The 14,761-nt window shown below is 46.8% G+C and overlaps 1 protein-coding gene across 11 annotated transcripts in view; it reads right to left on the reverse strand.

The window, feature by feature from the left end:
* MRAS (muscle RAS oncogene homolog) overlaps positions 1–14,436 on the reverse strand; it is a 34,483-nt gene extending 20,047 nt beyond the window's left edge. For 3 of the 11 annotated variants that reach the window (XM_031590596.2, XM_031590595.2, XM_031590599.2), the window contains exon 1: positions 14,021–14,297. The gene's annotated coding sequence lies outside the window, so the exon portion shown is untranslated. The other 8 variants (XM_090143713.1, XM_090143714.1, XM_090143716.1 and 5 more) reach the window with 8 other exon arrangements.
* Between the last annotated feature and the right edge of the window lie 325 nt (positions 14,437–14,761).

Raw genomic sequence — 14,761 nt, forward strand, 5'->3', positions numbered from 1 at the left:
GCCACGGGCAAGTGCACAAGAGTTGGGCTGATTTTCATATGTTTTTGGCAGGAGTACTGACACAGCCTTTCTCAGAAGGGAGCAAGGAAGAATGTATTTGCTGTAGATTTGATTGAGAAAAACAAAACAGACATTTTTTATCTATTGTCTGAATACAAAGCAGCATGTGGTAATACACTAATAAGCAGTGTTGATAATCATCTTACAATTTATACAGCTGTTTATTTTGAAGCAGCCAAGGGAACGATGCATACCCTATGCAAACAGACTCTGGCAGAGCTCTGGTTAAGTCACTGATTGAAGGCAGATTTATGCAGTCCCCCCCCACACATGCTGGTAAGATCTGTGTCCTGACAGTACGTACCCCTAATGCTGAGACAGAGACACGGCCACTTCTAAGAGAGAGCAAGGAAAAGGAGAAACAGTGGCCCATCAGTACCACTGAGGTTGAGCACTCCTCAGCAAGAAGGATTTAAAGTACAGAGGCAGAGCGAACAGAGTAAAACCCCATTTACCTGTCTGGACATGGGTGGAATGGAAGGGGCTGATAAATAAATGAATGCTGATAATGGAGAAATTCAGCTTAGCTAATGCAACCAATGGGTCATCACACCATGGATGTGGTGCACATCACCATAGGGAAACTTGCCCTGAGCATAAATGAGGCAGATATCAGTTTGTGTAAGTCTTTATAACTCATGCTGATTGGAGCAGAGGTGGGGCTCTGTGCCACAACAGCGAGATCTGCCCTAGGTGTGTGACATGTATATAGTTAATATGAGCGCTCCTGCCCTGGCTCCAGCTCCACTCTCCCAGAGGCAGAGCTCCCAGGGCAAAACCATCACCTCAGGTAAAGAGCTCAGAATCAGGCTCTGGATTCACAGCTGAGGTTATAGCAATTAAAGGCATCAGCTCCCTGACAGAAAAGCCCAGCATGACAGTGATTTATGGTCTCCATGGCAACACATGACAAATTGCTTAATTCTGTTATGAAACCTCAAGAAAGCTGCAGTGGGGTCTGTGTGGGAGCAACCAGCACCCTTCTCCTCACTACAGCTCTTCACAAATGACAACTTTAGGGAGCTGCTAGAGCAATAGGCCAAGATTAGCTTATGCATACATATTTATGTTGATCAGCCCATCCTCAAGCAAATTTGCCATTACTGGTTTGCTTCGGTCCACGGATTGCTTTTCACATGCCTTGCCAGAGCTCTGCATACTTGAGGACACCAGCCTCACCTGAGGCCAAGGAAGCCACCAGTGCTGCCAACTACTCCTACAGTTGCCATTAATAACTCTTCCCCTAGCCACAGCCTACTTGCTCACACCCTTTTACCCAGTCACTTCGCAAGCGTTAGCGGCTCCCTGCGATGCCTCTAGGGCTGAAACTCTGCAAGATCTGAACACTTCCCTCTCTGTTTCTCTTGCAGGCTGCTGGCTGCAGCCACACTGCTACCACGACACACCCAGAGATGTTAGCCAGGTACCAAAATAGTTTGGCTTTGCATCTTGGAGGCAATCCCTTGGACTGGAAGCTACTGAAAACCCTTGAAACATGGGATGTGCAATTTTTGGAGGGAGCTGTCTCCCTAGAGCCATGCTGAGTGAACTGGAGAAATTTCTCCCTCAAGTTGGCATGACTGCCTTCCAAACCTTCAAGAGCCAAAGGACCTGCAGGTGTACAAATAATCACTGACAGCTGTTACTTAATAAAGATGATTAACTCTTAGCAAGGCTTCCTTCAGTCTGTCAGCGTTCCTGCTTGGTTGATGCCTCCAAAAGGATACACTGAGCACTGAGCCTGACCACATGAAAGTCTCCAGTGGGAAATCAATATAGAAGAGACCAATTGTGTGGGAAGACAGAGTCTGACACCGTTTAGTATTAAGCTGTTCAAAACCCAAGTTCCAACTCCTAGAGGTTTTCTAAGGAGGATCTTGCCAGGTGAGAGTGCTCTCAACTCCCTCAGCATCCAGGATGTCTGATGGAGAGCAGAACCTGGCAAGACCTGTACAGGGAATTATAGGCATTTCCTTTTGGAACAGTGATCAAAGCATTATCAGATTGCTATTGAAGAAGAGAAAAAAGAATAGTCATAAACCTACTGTTGTTTGAAAATAAAATCCTCTGCTTCTCCACTGATTGAGTTTTGATTTGTAGGATGTAGCTGCAGACTTGAAAGTGGCCTCTTAAAATCTCCTCCGGTGCTAAAAGATGCATCCCAAAGGCCATGCTCCCTAAACTCCTCACTGATGTTCTATGCTAACCAGATCTTTTCTCTCGTTCAACCCAAGATCACATCACCTCCCCCACTGCACAGATGCAGCTCAGATACTGTAAGAGAAAGAAAACTCACCAGGGGAGTAATGAAGCACTTGAGATTCACACAAAAGGCAGCTAAAGGCAGTAGCTGCCTGATGAATACGTCGTGGTTATTTTAGGAAACATGGAATTATAGCCTGAACAAATAATAATGTAAAAAGCCACATCACTGGAAATTGCTTGGGTTGTAGGCAGCCCCCTCTGCTTTTCTCCCTCACACTGCCCTGTAAATTCTCAGGCAGTAGCAAGGAGCTCTTGGAGCAACACTGAACTGTACCATCTCTCTATTGCTGAAGCTGGGCTTGGGGAGAGAACCCCTTGTTGTTGTTCTGATCTTTACCTAAATGCAGCACGGCACATATCAGTCATACTGACAAAAGTCACCAAAACAAACCGCAGCTCCTCCTCCACCTCCCTAGCAACTCTGTACATCTTCAGCATGTTTCTTGTGGTGATTTAGTGCCCTTTTCAAAACATGTAACAAGATTCATCACCCTAATGAGTCTACAGTCAGATGAAGAGGTTAGATTTATATTAAAACAAACAAAAAACCCACCCCACACTTAAGTCTAGAGTTGCAGCACCACAGCTATCAGTTTTGTGGGAAAATTCATACCGGTTAGGAGAAAGCCATTCCTGCATCTCCAAGACCTGCATTAACATGATATGGTTTCCAGTCTACAGGTGTCCACCTGCTGTTGTTCCAGCCCTTTTGCCAATACATTAAATGAGAGCATCTCCTGACAAAGTACATGGCTCAGCTGCTTTTACTTCCACTGCTTCCTTGTGTATTCAGATCCAACATCCCTTTCCTTAGTCATTTAATTCCAACACTCCTGGGAGGCACTGTGGAATGACAGATTCCTCTACAACTCTTGAAAATTCTTTGCTAATGAGGCCAGGAACGCCTCTCTTATGTTATCATGGAAACGGTGAAGCTGACCTAAACATACTGTAGCAAAAGAAATCAGATAGCCAAGATGTTCCCCTGCCCTGCCCAGCCAGAGATAACAAGAACAAATTTGCAGTGGAGGAAGCAGCCTCGAATTCCAATAGCTGCCCTTCCTGCTAGCACAATCCCTGGAAATGGGCAGCTTCCCTCTTATACATCCCAGCCTGCTGACACACCAATAAAAAGACCCCAAATTCACTACCCAGGGTAGTTTTGCTACTCTTCTGTACTGTGCAGCAAGGTTTCCATAGCAAAAGCAGCACAGCACTGCTAAGTTTCTATACTGCCTGTACATGGCTTGCAGCAAACAAGGTGATGCAACTGGGTAGGAATCCTGAGCAGGACCAAAAACTGCCAGCATGGAACATCCTTGCTGCTCCAAATTGCATTCGCCATTGTGGTTCTGCATCCCCAACAAAACAAGGGCTGCTTGACCCCCACCAGGCCGTGCACCAAGCTCTGATCAGCTCCATCACCGCCTGCTGTGCTGTGACCTTCTGGGCACCACACTGGGCATAGGTGCAGACTTCATGGCACCCACAGCTGCTTTTTTACATCTCTCTTGTTACTACCAGATGTCTTCTGGGATGTAAATGGCTTTTTAAAAGACTCCCTTCCCTCCTGGCAAACACACTTTGTGTCTCTTTAGATAGCTTTAAGACTGTAAAGGTCCCTGGTTAACAGTATTTTCATGTGAGAATCCCAGGCTGATGCTGCCAGTCTTCTGGACAGAGACAGGAAAATGAGAAGAGCTGTGGTCTCATTTACCCAGAGCTGCACCTTTCCATGAACCTGCCTGAAGGTATGCAGCACTTCCACCTCCAGCATCCAAGCTCTGGCACCTCTTAGCCTCTTCTTGTGCAGCAATCACCTCCCTCTTTGTATCCCTCTTGTGCTCTGAGTGGCAAAGGCACACTCGATGCTCAGACATGAAGGAGGTACTAAGCAACCAGAAGGCAACTGCCCAAACCACCCTTAAGCAGCAGAGTTCAGCCATGCCTGACTCAAGTCCTCCCTCCTGCTGAGCACATTTGCCTTGCCAGTGCCTGAGAAGCATCCTGTGAGGATGCAGGGCACACATGAAGCCTGTTCCATCTACACTCAGTCTGAAGCCTCTGCCTCAAGCTTTAAGTCAATTTCCCACTGTGTGGGAGGGTATATATGTACATTCATTAACACTTCCATTATGCCCTGTGGTTTGGCAGGTGGCACTGCATTATGGATTTAAACAGTGCCAGCAAGCAAGTCTACAGCACTTCACTGGATTAGTGTTATGGAAAATTGTGCCTCCAGAGTGCTTTGCGCTCTCTTGAAGTACCTTGGATGAGCAGTGCTCCAACCACTGCTCTCTCTGCACAATCACATCAGAAATCCACTTGCAACTTAAACATAATCCCCCTCAAAAATCAATTACTATTTGGATGAAAAAAATTAAACCAAAACAAACAAGCAAAACAAAAAACCAAGAGCAGAATTTCTCCGTAGCTAAAGGAAAAGGGAGTGGCACACCCTCAGTTGTCATCACCACTAAGCATCTTTCACTCACAAACAATAACATCTTTTGCTTCTGCACTATAGCCGCTTCTAGCATCCACATGGGAGAAACATGCCATGCCACACACAACCAGACCCATGTCAGAAGTCAGCCTTGAGGGTACTCAGCCCTGCCAGAAGATGATGCCTTCTGTCCAGTCACTGGGCTGGAAGCAACACACTTCCAGAAACTGCAGAACAGACCTCCCATGGAACCACTGTCCCAGAGGGATGAGGAGATACACAGAGCTACGTTCCCTCCATAGGGACCCAGGGAGCAAATGCAGCAATCGGTATTAGTACCAGGGAACCTCTGATGGGAGGAGAAGATAAAACATCAGTTAAATACTGATAGCACCACATTTCTCATTATTTACTGGGACTGGACACACATTTTTTTCTTAAACTATGACTGTTTCTATGTGCAGCCATGCATAAAGCAAAATTTCACAGCAACTAGCAGGAGCCATTTTTCCTTCTATCCACCATTCAGCTGAGGTACAGCTGCAAAATCACAACAGTCAAGATACTGATTTTCTCAAAAATCCTGGGATGCAGAATTGTGCTGCTCTGACTTCACAGTAAAGTCCCATATGCCACCTCTATGCCTGCAGAGTGCCACTATTTTTTTTTTAAAAACCAAGGCAAGAGAATGCCAGCCTTAGCAGCTCAAGTACGTCATTCTTTAAATATCAGGCTCACAGACAGAACAAGATTGGGATTTGTCCCTTCTAGAGCTGCAGGATTCTCCCAAAGGGTCACTCACTCCACACAAGGGTCCTTCTCATATGCTTTGATACATTCAAGGAGACTGGAGAAAAAAATAAACACAGGACAAAACCAAAACTTGAACAGAAAGATAACTGGAGATATCCTTACATTTTATCTTGACCCTGTGAGCTATAACATAACACAAGATGGGTTGCCCTGTTGGTGTCTTGGTATGTTTCTGCATATAAAATTCTCTCTATTAAAAGCAGAGAAGCCTAGATAGAGACAGCATGGATTGCAGCCACTTGGAAAAAAAAAAAAGCCCCAAAGCGTTTAAGGGCTGGTAAGGGACACGATTACTTTCATCCTGCCACAGCATGTTTCAGTTTAACCACTGCATCTCTCAGCATTTTTTGTTCATACTCTTTTACCACACCAGCTTGGTACACACCCAGTCTTAGGAAGGGGAAATTGTATTTTGGGTCATCAGTTCCACCCACTGTGTCCCCCCCACCCACACTGCAGAAAGGTTTTGAAGTGCATCGGTCAGCCTAGGGTCAGCAGGGCTTGGAGAGCACTGTCTAAAGCAGCAGACCTCCACCCACTGCTGGTGCTCAGAAGCCCTCTGCCACGTTGATTCAGCCTTGTCCCTTCCCAACTCTCAAGCTACACCCTTCCACCTCTTCACCAGCCTTCCCAAGCCCACACCAACTCCCAATATTGCCACTTTCCCCTCCCAATCCAGAAACAGATGAGGCAATCTGACCTCTGAGCCAGAGAGCTGCTCCCAGTGTTTCGCACAGCAAAAGGATTTATTCTGACACAGCACAAATCCAAACACATGCTTCCATACAGCCTACACCCGAAAATGTGATTTTTCTCCTTTGCTTTGACAACTTAACGCTTATTCCCATACTCTTGCGAGGCTGCTATGTAAACAACAGGGAGTGACTTGCTGAGCTTGGGAGGCCTTAGAAAAAGAATTGTATTTCTCAGCTCTTCTGGACCCAGTAAGTCACCCTCCTGAGGTTCAAAGAGTTTCTGAAGTCTGTAATTGAAAAATCCAAGGAAAAAAAAAAAAATGGGTTGCTGGTGATCTTTACTAACACAGAAGTAGATTGAAACTGTTCTGTTATCTAATAATTCAAATCCCAGATGCTTAATTAGACAGACTTGCTATACTGTTAAAAAAAAAAAAAAGAATTACACATGCCTTGAGCACATCTCACTGATTAACGGGAGAGACTTGGCACATTTCACACGCATTCAGTCAAAGCCAAACTTTGGATGATGGTCTTAACATTCAGTAGGTAAATTTCACAACCAAATGCTCCTGCAGAGCTGCAGCACCATGCCAGCATCTGTGCCACATGGAGCACAAAGGAAATGATGGAAGGCAAAGCCCTTCACCAGAGCCTCCAGGATCTTCTCAGACCACACCAAACTCCTGAAAAGCAAATGGTCCATTCAGCTCCTCATGTCTGCACTTATGCCTGCTACAGATTAAGTTTAGGAGCATCCACAGCACATGAAAGAAACAAGTCTCTCCCAGCATTCTGCCCCTGCACTACAAAGTATTTTCTGATGGGAGAACAGCAAGTACCATCCAAGTCTACCTCATAACTGTGTGTCCTCAGAGCCTTAATCTCACTCTTTCTCAAACTACAATTCCTCACCAGCTACCAACAGGCCCTCCTCAGGTGAAAGTGAAGCACTGTGTGCACAGGATGGGCTCAGGTGACACCTGTTATGTTTTCCAAGGGTCATTAGATCAGATACAGATACATTGTTACAGAGGTACCTGTGAGAGCTAAAAATCTCAGTAGTGAAGTTGCTCTGCTGTTGCACAAAAGCAATTTTCTACAGCTTGGGGTTTTCCCAGAGCACTGGGGCATATCTGCCTCACCTTGATGCACACTGTGAACTTGTTTCCACCAAAAGCCAGCAGCCATCAAACCAACCTCCAGCCCGCAGCTTTGTAGCATCCACTCCTGAGCAAACAGGATTCCTGTGATTATTTCTCCTCCCTGGTCCATCAGAGGTTCTTAATGACTCCTCCTGGGATTGAGCACTTGCTACTGAAACACCTTCCCCAGCGGTCATACTTCATAAGTAGATGTTCCCCACCCAGCAATTCTTATACTTACACTGGTGGCATTAGTACATCCATACCAAGCATGACACAAGACATCAGTTGTATGTTTCCTGAAGATCACAATCCTTACTGAATTACCAGCTGCCTATGAAGACATAGGCAGATAACAGGATATTGAGAGTTATCAGGATATGTTAAGTAAAGATGACAGACCAATAACAGTGCCTAAGATTAAATTCCATCTGGATCCAGTCACTTTTTTTCCCCCATTATCTACCTTTGTAGAGTCTTTCTGTGCCACAACAACCAACTGCTAAAGGAGCTTTTATCACAGACTCACACTTATAATCAATAAGTCCCTAAATACTTTTAGCATCTGTGGGTACCTACAGACACATGGCAGTGGGTGCTTTAGTAGTCCTTGAAGTGGGAAGGACAATTCAAAAAAAGAAAAAAAAAAAAGAAACTGATACGACAGATTTTTAAAAAGTGAAGCAAAAAGCCTACTAAATTAGAAGATTTCACTTTAATGGTTATTTGCTACTAGCTACTAGTTAGTGTGGCCTGAGACACACAGGGACATGCCACCACTGACTGCCACTGTGACTTTCCATTAGAGGAGCAGCTCAGTAGCTCCAGCCTGAGCTCTGCAACTCACGTTCAAGGGCAGGGAAGCTGACAGCACTGAGCACTTCCAAGGTGCTAGGAGAGTACTTCACTGTAACCAGCACCAAGTACATGAGAGGGGCCCAGAACAAAGCACTGCATGGCTTACAGCTGGCTTCAGCCTGCTCCATAAATCCTCTAGATGCTTCACAAAACTGTTACTTAACTCCTGTTGCCTTTGGCCTCACGAGAGCATTAGCATAGCTCCCCGTGACTCTTTTTTCTTCTTTTTAAATATAGCAACCTATAAATGTAGATACATTCTGAGAAATAAAACTCATTGTTACTGTTCACCATGCAACTCCCCCAAAATAGAATTCCTCCTGCCAACTTTACAAGTTTCTTTTCCCCAAACAAAAGTTTGGTGCCCCTCGCAAGGCCAAGTCAGAAAGAAGGCAGCCATCTGGCACCAGAGAGCCCAAGGACATGGCACAGTGGCAGAAACTCTGGAGCCAATGACTGGACAGAAGGCTCTGTGACCAATCCAGCCACTTACATCAGCTCTATCCTAAAGGGGACATCAGCAGAGTTGGCTCTGGACCCAGGAAAAGCAGGTATTTGCCCAGAGGAACAGAGTTTCAATAGCTGTGATGTACCAGCATCAGGAAAGCCAGGTTTGCTAAAGAAGCAGCAGTAGCATATCTAGCTAGAGGATATTCCTCACTCCTCACCTTTCCTCAGACTTACATCAGCATCCATCTGTCTTGTCCCTCCCTCACCAGGCTTGACATTCACTCCTTGGAAGAGCCCAATCTCACCTTGTCCAGGTGAGGAAATACACTAAAATACCTTAGAAGCATTGAGGAAGAATCTAATGGGTAGAATACGGAGCAGAGAATGATGGCTTTCATCAGTACTGAAAGACAGTCTCAGCATCCTCCTGCCTGTCCAGCTGCAGTCCTCCCTGCACAGTTTTGTGTGCAGCATCTTGCTTTATTGAACACTCCAGTTCCTCAGCTGTAGAAGATAAGCAGTAGGTGTCCATCCCATAGGTATGTTGCAAAATACACTTTACATTATTAGTGTTCCAGAAATACTTCAAAAAATTGCACCACAAGTACTAAGAGTAATCTATCACTGCTAAAAAAGAAACCTAATTTGCTTTTAATCTTAAAGTCTTAACTATGCAAACACATATACCAGAGTACAGAAGACTATTTTCTTAGTTAATCTGTTTCTTCTGATAATTGTGTTTGGTCTGGTGACTCAAACTGTTCCAATCACATGCTGTTTGAATTCAGTGCCCCAAATAGTGTCTGAAGAAACACATGCTTTAGTCTGTCTACAGCCATGGCCAAGGTATCTGCCATCCTCCTCACTGTCCTCATCGACACAGCAGAAAATACATATGTGCATATCCATCCTGCTGTCAGGTGATAGAAGAATAGACATTTTCACAACTTGGATTTCTCTAGTAAGATTGATTACCCGTGAGAATCTACTTTCCCACAGTGGTTTTTCTAATCTTTTTTCAACCTCCTCAGTTAATATCTGAAATAAGTAGAGTGGAAGAGCTGCCATAGCTGTCCTAGAAATTGACATTTTAAAAATGCGATAACAGAAGTCCTTTCTTAAAACTTCCAGGAATATGTGTAACTTAAAAAGCTGACTCCTATTTAAAATAATGACTAAGCCTCTCAGGAATCCAACTCCCAAAGTCACACAGGTAGTTCTGAACGTGTTACCCTTTTACAGTAATTATGCCATCACAGTTCCAGTCAAAAACTGATGAGTGTTACTAATATATGCCGATGAGTGAGCTTCTAAGTGAAAGACTTGCTTTATTTACACTCCAGTAAATCACAATGCAAACTAAGACTTACTTTCACATACAAAAGCAATAGATTTGACCCCAGGACACACTTAGCAAGGTTAACCAATACCCAGGGAGCAGGTTTATGGGAAACTGGCTGCGCACTGATGCAGTTCTACCTTTTTTTTTGCTGTAGATTATGAAAACTTGGAGTAAATGCTTGGTTTTCAGTAGCTTAACACCAGTCACTGCATCAACCAGCAAACCTAATGAGAGGCAGATGCACAGTCACAGGTATTTATCTGCAAGAATTTCTGATCTTACTCTATCAGTACAAAGGCAGTCTGTGACAGAGAAAACACTGGGAGATAGGTTTCCCATCTCTTCTGCTAGCTCTGTCCAGTGGACTCCTCCCTCTGATGAAGCCTATGCACCTGCTACTGCATTAACTACCTCTTGTTTCTGAAGCAGTAAAGCTGGCAAGAGGGTCAGCAGCAAGTACAACAGCAAACTACTTAAAAAGATAAATACTGCTAACTTCCCTCAAACCTGCCCCCACCTCTTCCCTCAGTCATCATTCCAGAAGATATATTTTTGTAAATTATTGCATCATCTAAGAGCAGGTGGCCAGTTTGTCATATCTCTATGCAAGATTTCCATATGTATTACTCCTCCACTGGCATTTTCTCATGCATACATGCATGGATCAGCAATTGCTCCACTACATTTTCAAACAGAGAATAAGAGTCATAAATCTCAAAAAAAAAGTATGCCAAGAAATTCAGCATCCTAAGAAACAGCTGTTCATTCCTCCCCTCTGTTCAGAAAAAAAACCACTTGTTCCTTACTGCAGATGTTACAAAGTTGATGGACTTGCTCTGGATGTATATTAGATACCAGCATTCAGGATTTGATCCACTGGACCATTGGACATTTGTCCCCACGCAGAAAAATCCAGTGACATTCAAGTAGGACAAGCAGTCTGCACTCTCCTCCCACTATCTTCTGTCGAGTCCCTTCTGTAGGCAACAACAGGAGAAGCAGTAACTCCACCAAGAGTGGGCTAATGTTCCTCCCATCTGCCAGTCCCACGCTCATTCTGTTTTCACTTGGACCAAATCCTCCCAACTTCTTCTGCTTTACATTTCATTAAGTTTGAATGCCACAGACACCAAGAATAATATTGTCGATATTTGAAAGGTCACTTTCAAGGCACATTTCCATATCTTTTAAGACTACTTCTCTTCCTAAGCCCTGTCTAAGGGACTAGCTTGAAAGTCTGAAAATGAATTCCATATTTTCCATATTAGATCTGTCCCCTCAGCCCTGATCTACTTATTGAGGACAGCAGAAGCTTATGCAAATACCATTCTTGTGGATTCACGTTAGTATTTTCCATCTCCAGAATCTGATGTTCCCTTTGCACAAAGAAGCTACACGTTACCACACTAAGGCAAAATTTCTTCCTCCTTCAGCCTATGCAGGTAAAAGATGTAAAGGAAGGCATGGAAGCTACATATCTAGGAGAAAATGAGGGTAACTCCCACAAGCAGGGCTAATGCACTGCATGGGTTGTGAAGTCTGAGCACAGCAGGAGCAAGAAGCCACCAGGAGTGACAGCACCACAGGAGCAGTGCAAAGTAAATAATTAAACAAGGCAAAGACAAATTAAGACAGGTCCAGTTGAAGTCAGCATCCTAAACCCCTCAAGGATAGACTAACTCATCTGAACAAACTGCCCAACTTGTATGCAACAGGTCAGCAGGGAGACCTGGCTTTACACACAGGTGACATACATGGAGACTCTTAGCTTGTGTTGAATCCACAAAGAGTAATTTTACACCCAAAGATAACAAAAAAAAAAAAGGCAGAAATAAGCAAGGCCAAACAGCTATCCTCAAGGTGCCCTCCAAAATTATTAATAGAACAGAGGAGAGTTTCTGCTCCAATGATCCCAGCAATGAAACATCACCTACCAGCCACAAACAGCACACAGTATGAGTGGCAGGCCACACAGGTCTTGAGCACAGGATACAGCCAAAGAGGAGCACTGATGAATCACACCATCATGTCAACAGTGAGAGTGGTTCATCACTTGTCCTACATCCACCTCTTACAGTGCCCTCACTTACTACTTTGCCAGGGACAACACCAGCTCAGAAACAGGGCTTGTTCTCTTCCTCCCAGTCCTGAAATGCAAGTGGGTCTCTCCCAATATCAAGGTGTGGAGAAAAGAAAGCAAGTTCTGTCTGTCTGTCTGAAAAAATCTGTTTTATCCCTTCAATTTTTAGTCTTAGTTTATGGAGAAAAAACTCCAAAATGAAATAAGCAAACAAAATACCACCCAATCCACCACACACAAGTCCCACAAAAAAGGCAAGCTTTGTTTCTGCAATTCTTAGTTCCTCTACAAAGAATCTTAAGCGGGTGAAAACACCCACCAAAACTTCAGTAAATTGAAACTGTCTTTCACGTTAGTCCTGAACACAGATGTTGGGCCAGCTCCGTTCCTCTTGCAGCTGCTCTGACTCAGGAACCACACTAGCGGGGTGTTTGGCCCGCTGCAATTTGCACTGCAGTCTGTATCGAGTGAGATACTTCCTAGGATGGAGAATCAAAATAACAGCAAGTCAGACAAACTGATGCAAAACGATGACATGAAGTGCACCCACTACTTTTAAAGAGACGCAGCCAGGATAAACATGAAGAAAGAACTCCTGTCTCTGACAGGAAATCCAAAGCCATAGGTAAACTTCCTAAAGCTCCTACTTTACTTCCTTGCCACACCCTTGTCATTTCTTTTACTTTCTCTTAAACTAATAGAACCCCATTTTTACAATGATCCAAACAGACTTGGAGAAACAGAGAAAGAAAAGAAATGACAGCTAATCCATGCAAATTTCAGCCTTTGAGATTTGTCCCTCTTGTGAAGCTAAATGCGTAGTTTCATTGCAGAAATACAAAAAGATACACCCAGGTATGGAGCACACCAAGCTGGTGCATCAGTACTAACCAATGCATGAACGGCAGTTTCCAGATGAGACAGATATTTCCAGACAGCAGCATCTTTTTAAGCCTGCCACCAAAATCCCAGCTTGAGTTGACTCATAAGACAACCAAGGCTTTGAGGGCTTAGACTTTCACACTTTCACAACACTGAGCAGCTAAAGCAGAGCGATGCCCGCTGGTACGCGTGGAGGTGCTGCAGTTACCTGTGCTCAGCCGCACTCAGGGCTCAGGTCTCCACTGTGAGCTGCTCTAACCAAGCCTCAGACTCTACCCTGCGCCGATACAGCGTCCCAGTGTGTTGCACAAAGTCATCGATCTGCAGCGGGTCCCAGGAACAGCCCAGGATGCTGAGAGCAGTCCATAATGAGCACAATTCTACCTTGCTCCTCACCTGCCAGCTCAGCTCTGTCAGAACCCCTCTGCCCGGTTGTCAAGGCTCTCCGAGCACTGTTTCCAGAGTTTTTGAGCCGTTGGGAATAAAAAACAAGTTGCGAGTTTGCTTTCTAATCACCAACGATCCCACGCACATGAGCTGAAAACGCCCAGTCCCGTCTTAAAGCAAGGAAAAAGCCCCAAAAAAGAAAAACTACCTCCTCCTCGTTGTAAGGAGAGATAGCATCTGCGTTTCGCTTCGAGAAGCTCGGCAAACGCTCGAGCAAACCAATCTGGAAGCTTTCACAGAGTCCTCAGAGGTGCAAAAGATAAGAGCGGAGGCAGCGCGCAGATCGGCAGAAGGGAGGAAAGTAAAAGATCGCCGCGCGCCTGAACCCGCGGGGAGGAAAGGAGAGAAGCCGGCCGCAAACGCAGCGATCCGTCGCCCGACAAAGCCCCGTGTGACACAGGGTAACTCGGGAGAACGCCCTCCTCTCCCCACCGCGCACTGCGGACGGAGAGACGCGGAACCCCCCGCCCCTTTATTCGCGTCGCCACGAAGCAAGGAAGCCCCGAGAAGCCGACAGCCCGCACAAAGCAGCCCTACCGTGGGCAGCCCGCGGTCCCGAGCCGAGCAGCGCGGAGCTTCCTCCGTGGCCCTTTCTTCCCGACGCCGTCTCTGCCGAGCAGGGCCCGGCGGGGCGGCTCATGCCCGAGCGGCGCTCCGCATCGCAGCGCTGCGGGGAGAGGGACGGAGCGAAGTTGGCCGCGGCTCCCACCCCTCCGAGGGCACCTCCGCGCGCTCACGCGGCCACGCTCGCGATTCTCCACAAAGCCCCCAGCGCCGCCCCGCGCACCCCCCGGCTCCGCGTCCCCCGGCAGCCGGACGGAGCCTCGCCGCCCTCCCGCCGCTCACCGGGGCCGCCGCCGCCGCGGGCCGCGCCCTCAGAGCCCGCCCATGCCCGCCGAGAGGCGCCCGCCGCCGGGCAGCGCCGGCCGGCCCCCGCCCGCCGCCGGCCATCCCTTATAGCGCCGCGCCGCTGCTATAAATAGAGCCGCCCCGCCGCCGGGGGCCGGGCCGGGCGCTGCGGGCAGCGGGGAGGCCCGGCGTCACCTGCGGGGGGTGGGAGATGGGAGATGGGTTGCGCTCCGGGCTCGTGTAGCGGTGGACCGGAGCGCGCGGCCCCAGGGCCCCGGCGTGGCAGTGGGCCCGGCGTTAAGGTGGAGCGCGGCCGAGGAGCGGCGGAGGCACCTTAAGGCGCCCGGGGGCTGTCGCGGGGACGGGGCGCCGGTCCGGCGCTCCCCCGGGAGCTGCGCGGGTCCCTGCGGCGGGCGGCGGCGAACGGGC

This window comes from Phasianus colchicus, chromosome 7 (assembly GCF_987193195.1).
Source record: "Phasianus colchicus chromosome 7, bPhaCol1.hap1.1, whole genome shotgun sequence".
Taxonomy (NCBI): Eukaryota; Metazoa; Chordata; class Aves; order Galliformes; family Phasianidae; genus Phasianus; species Phasianus colchicus.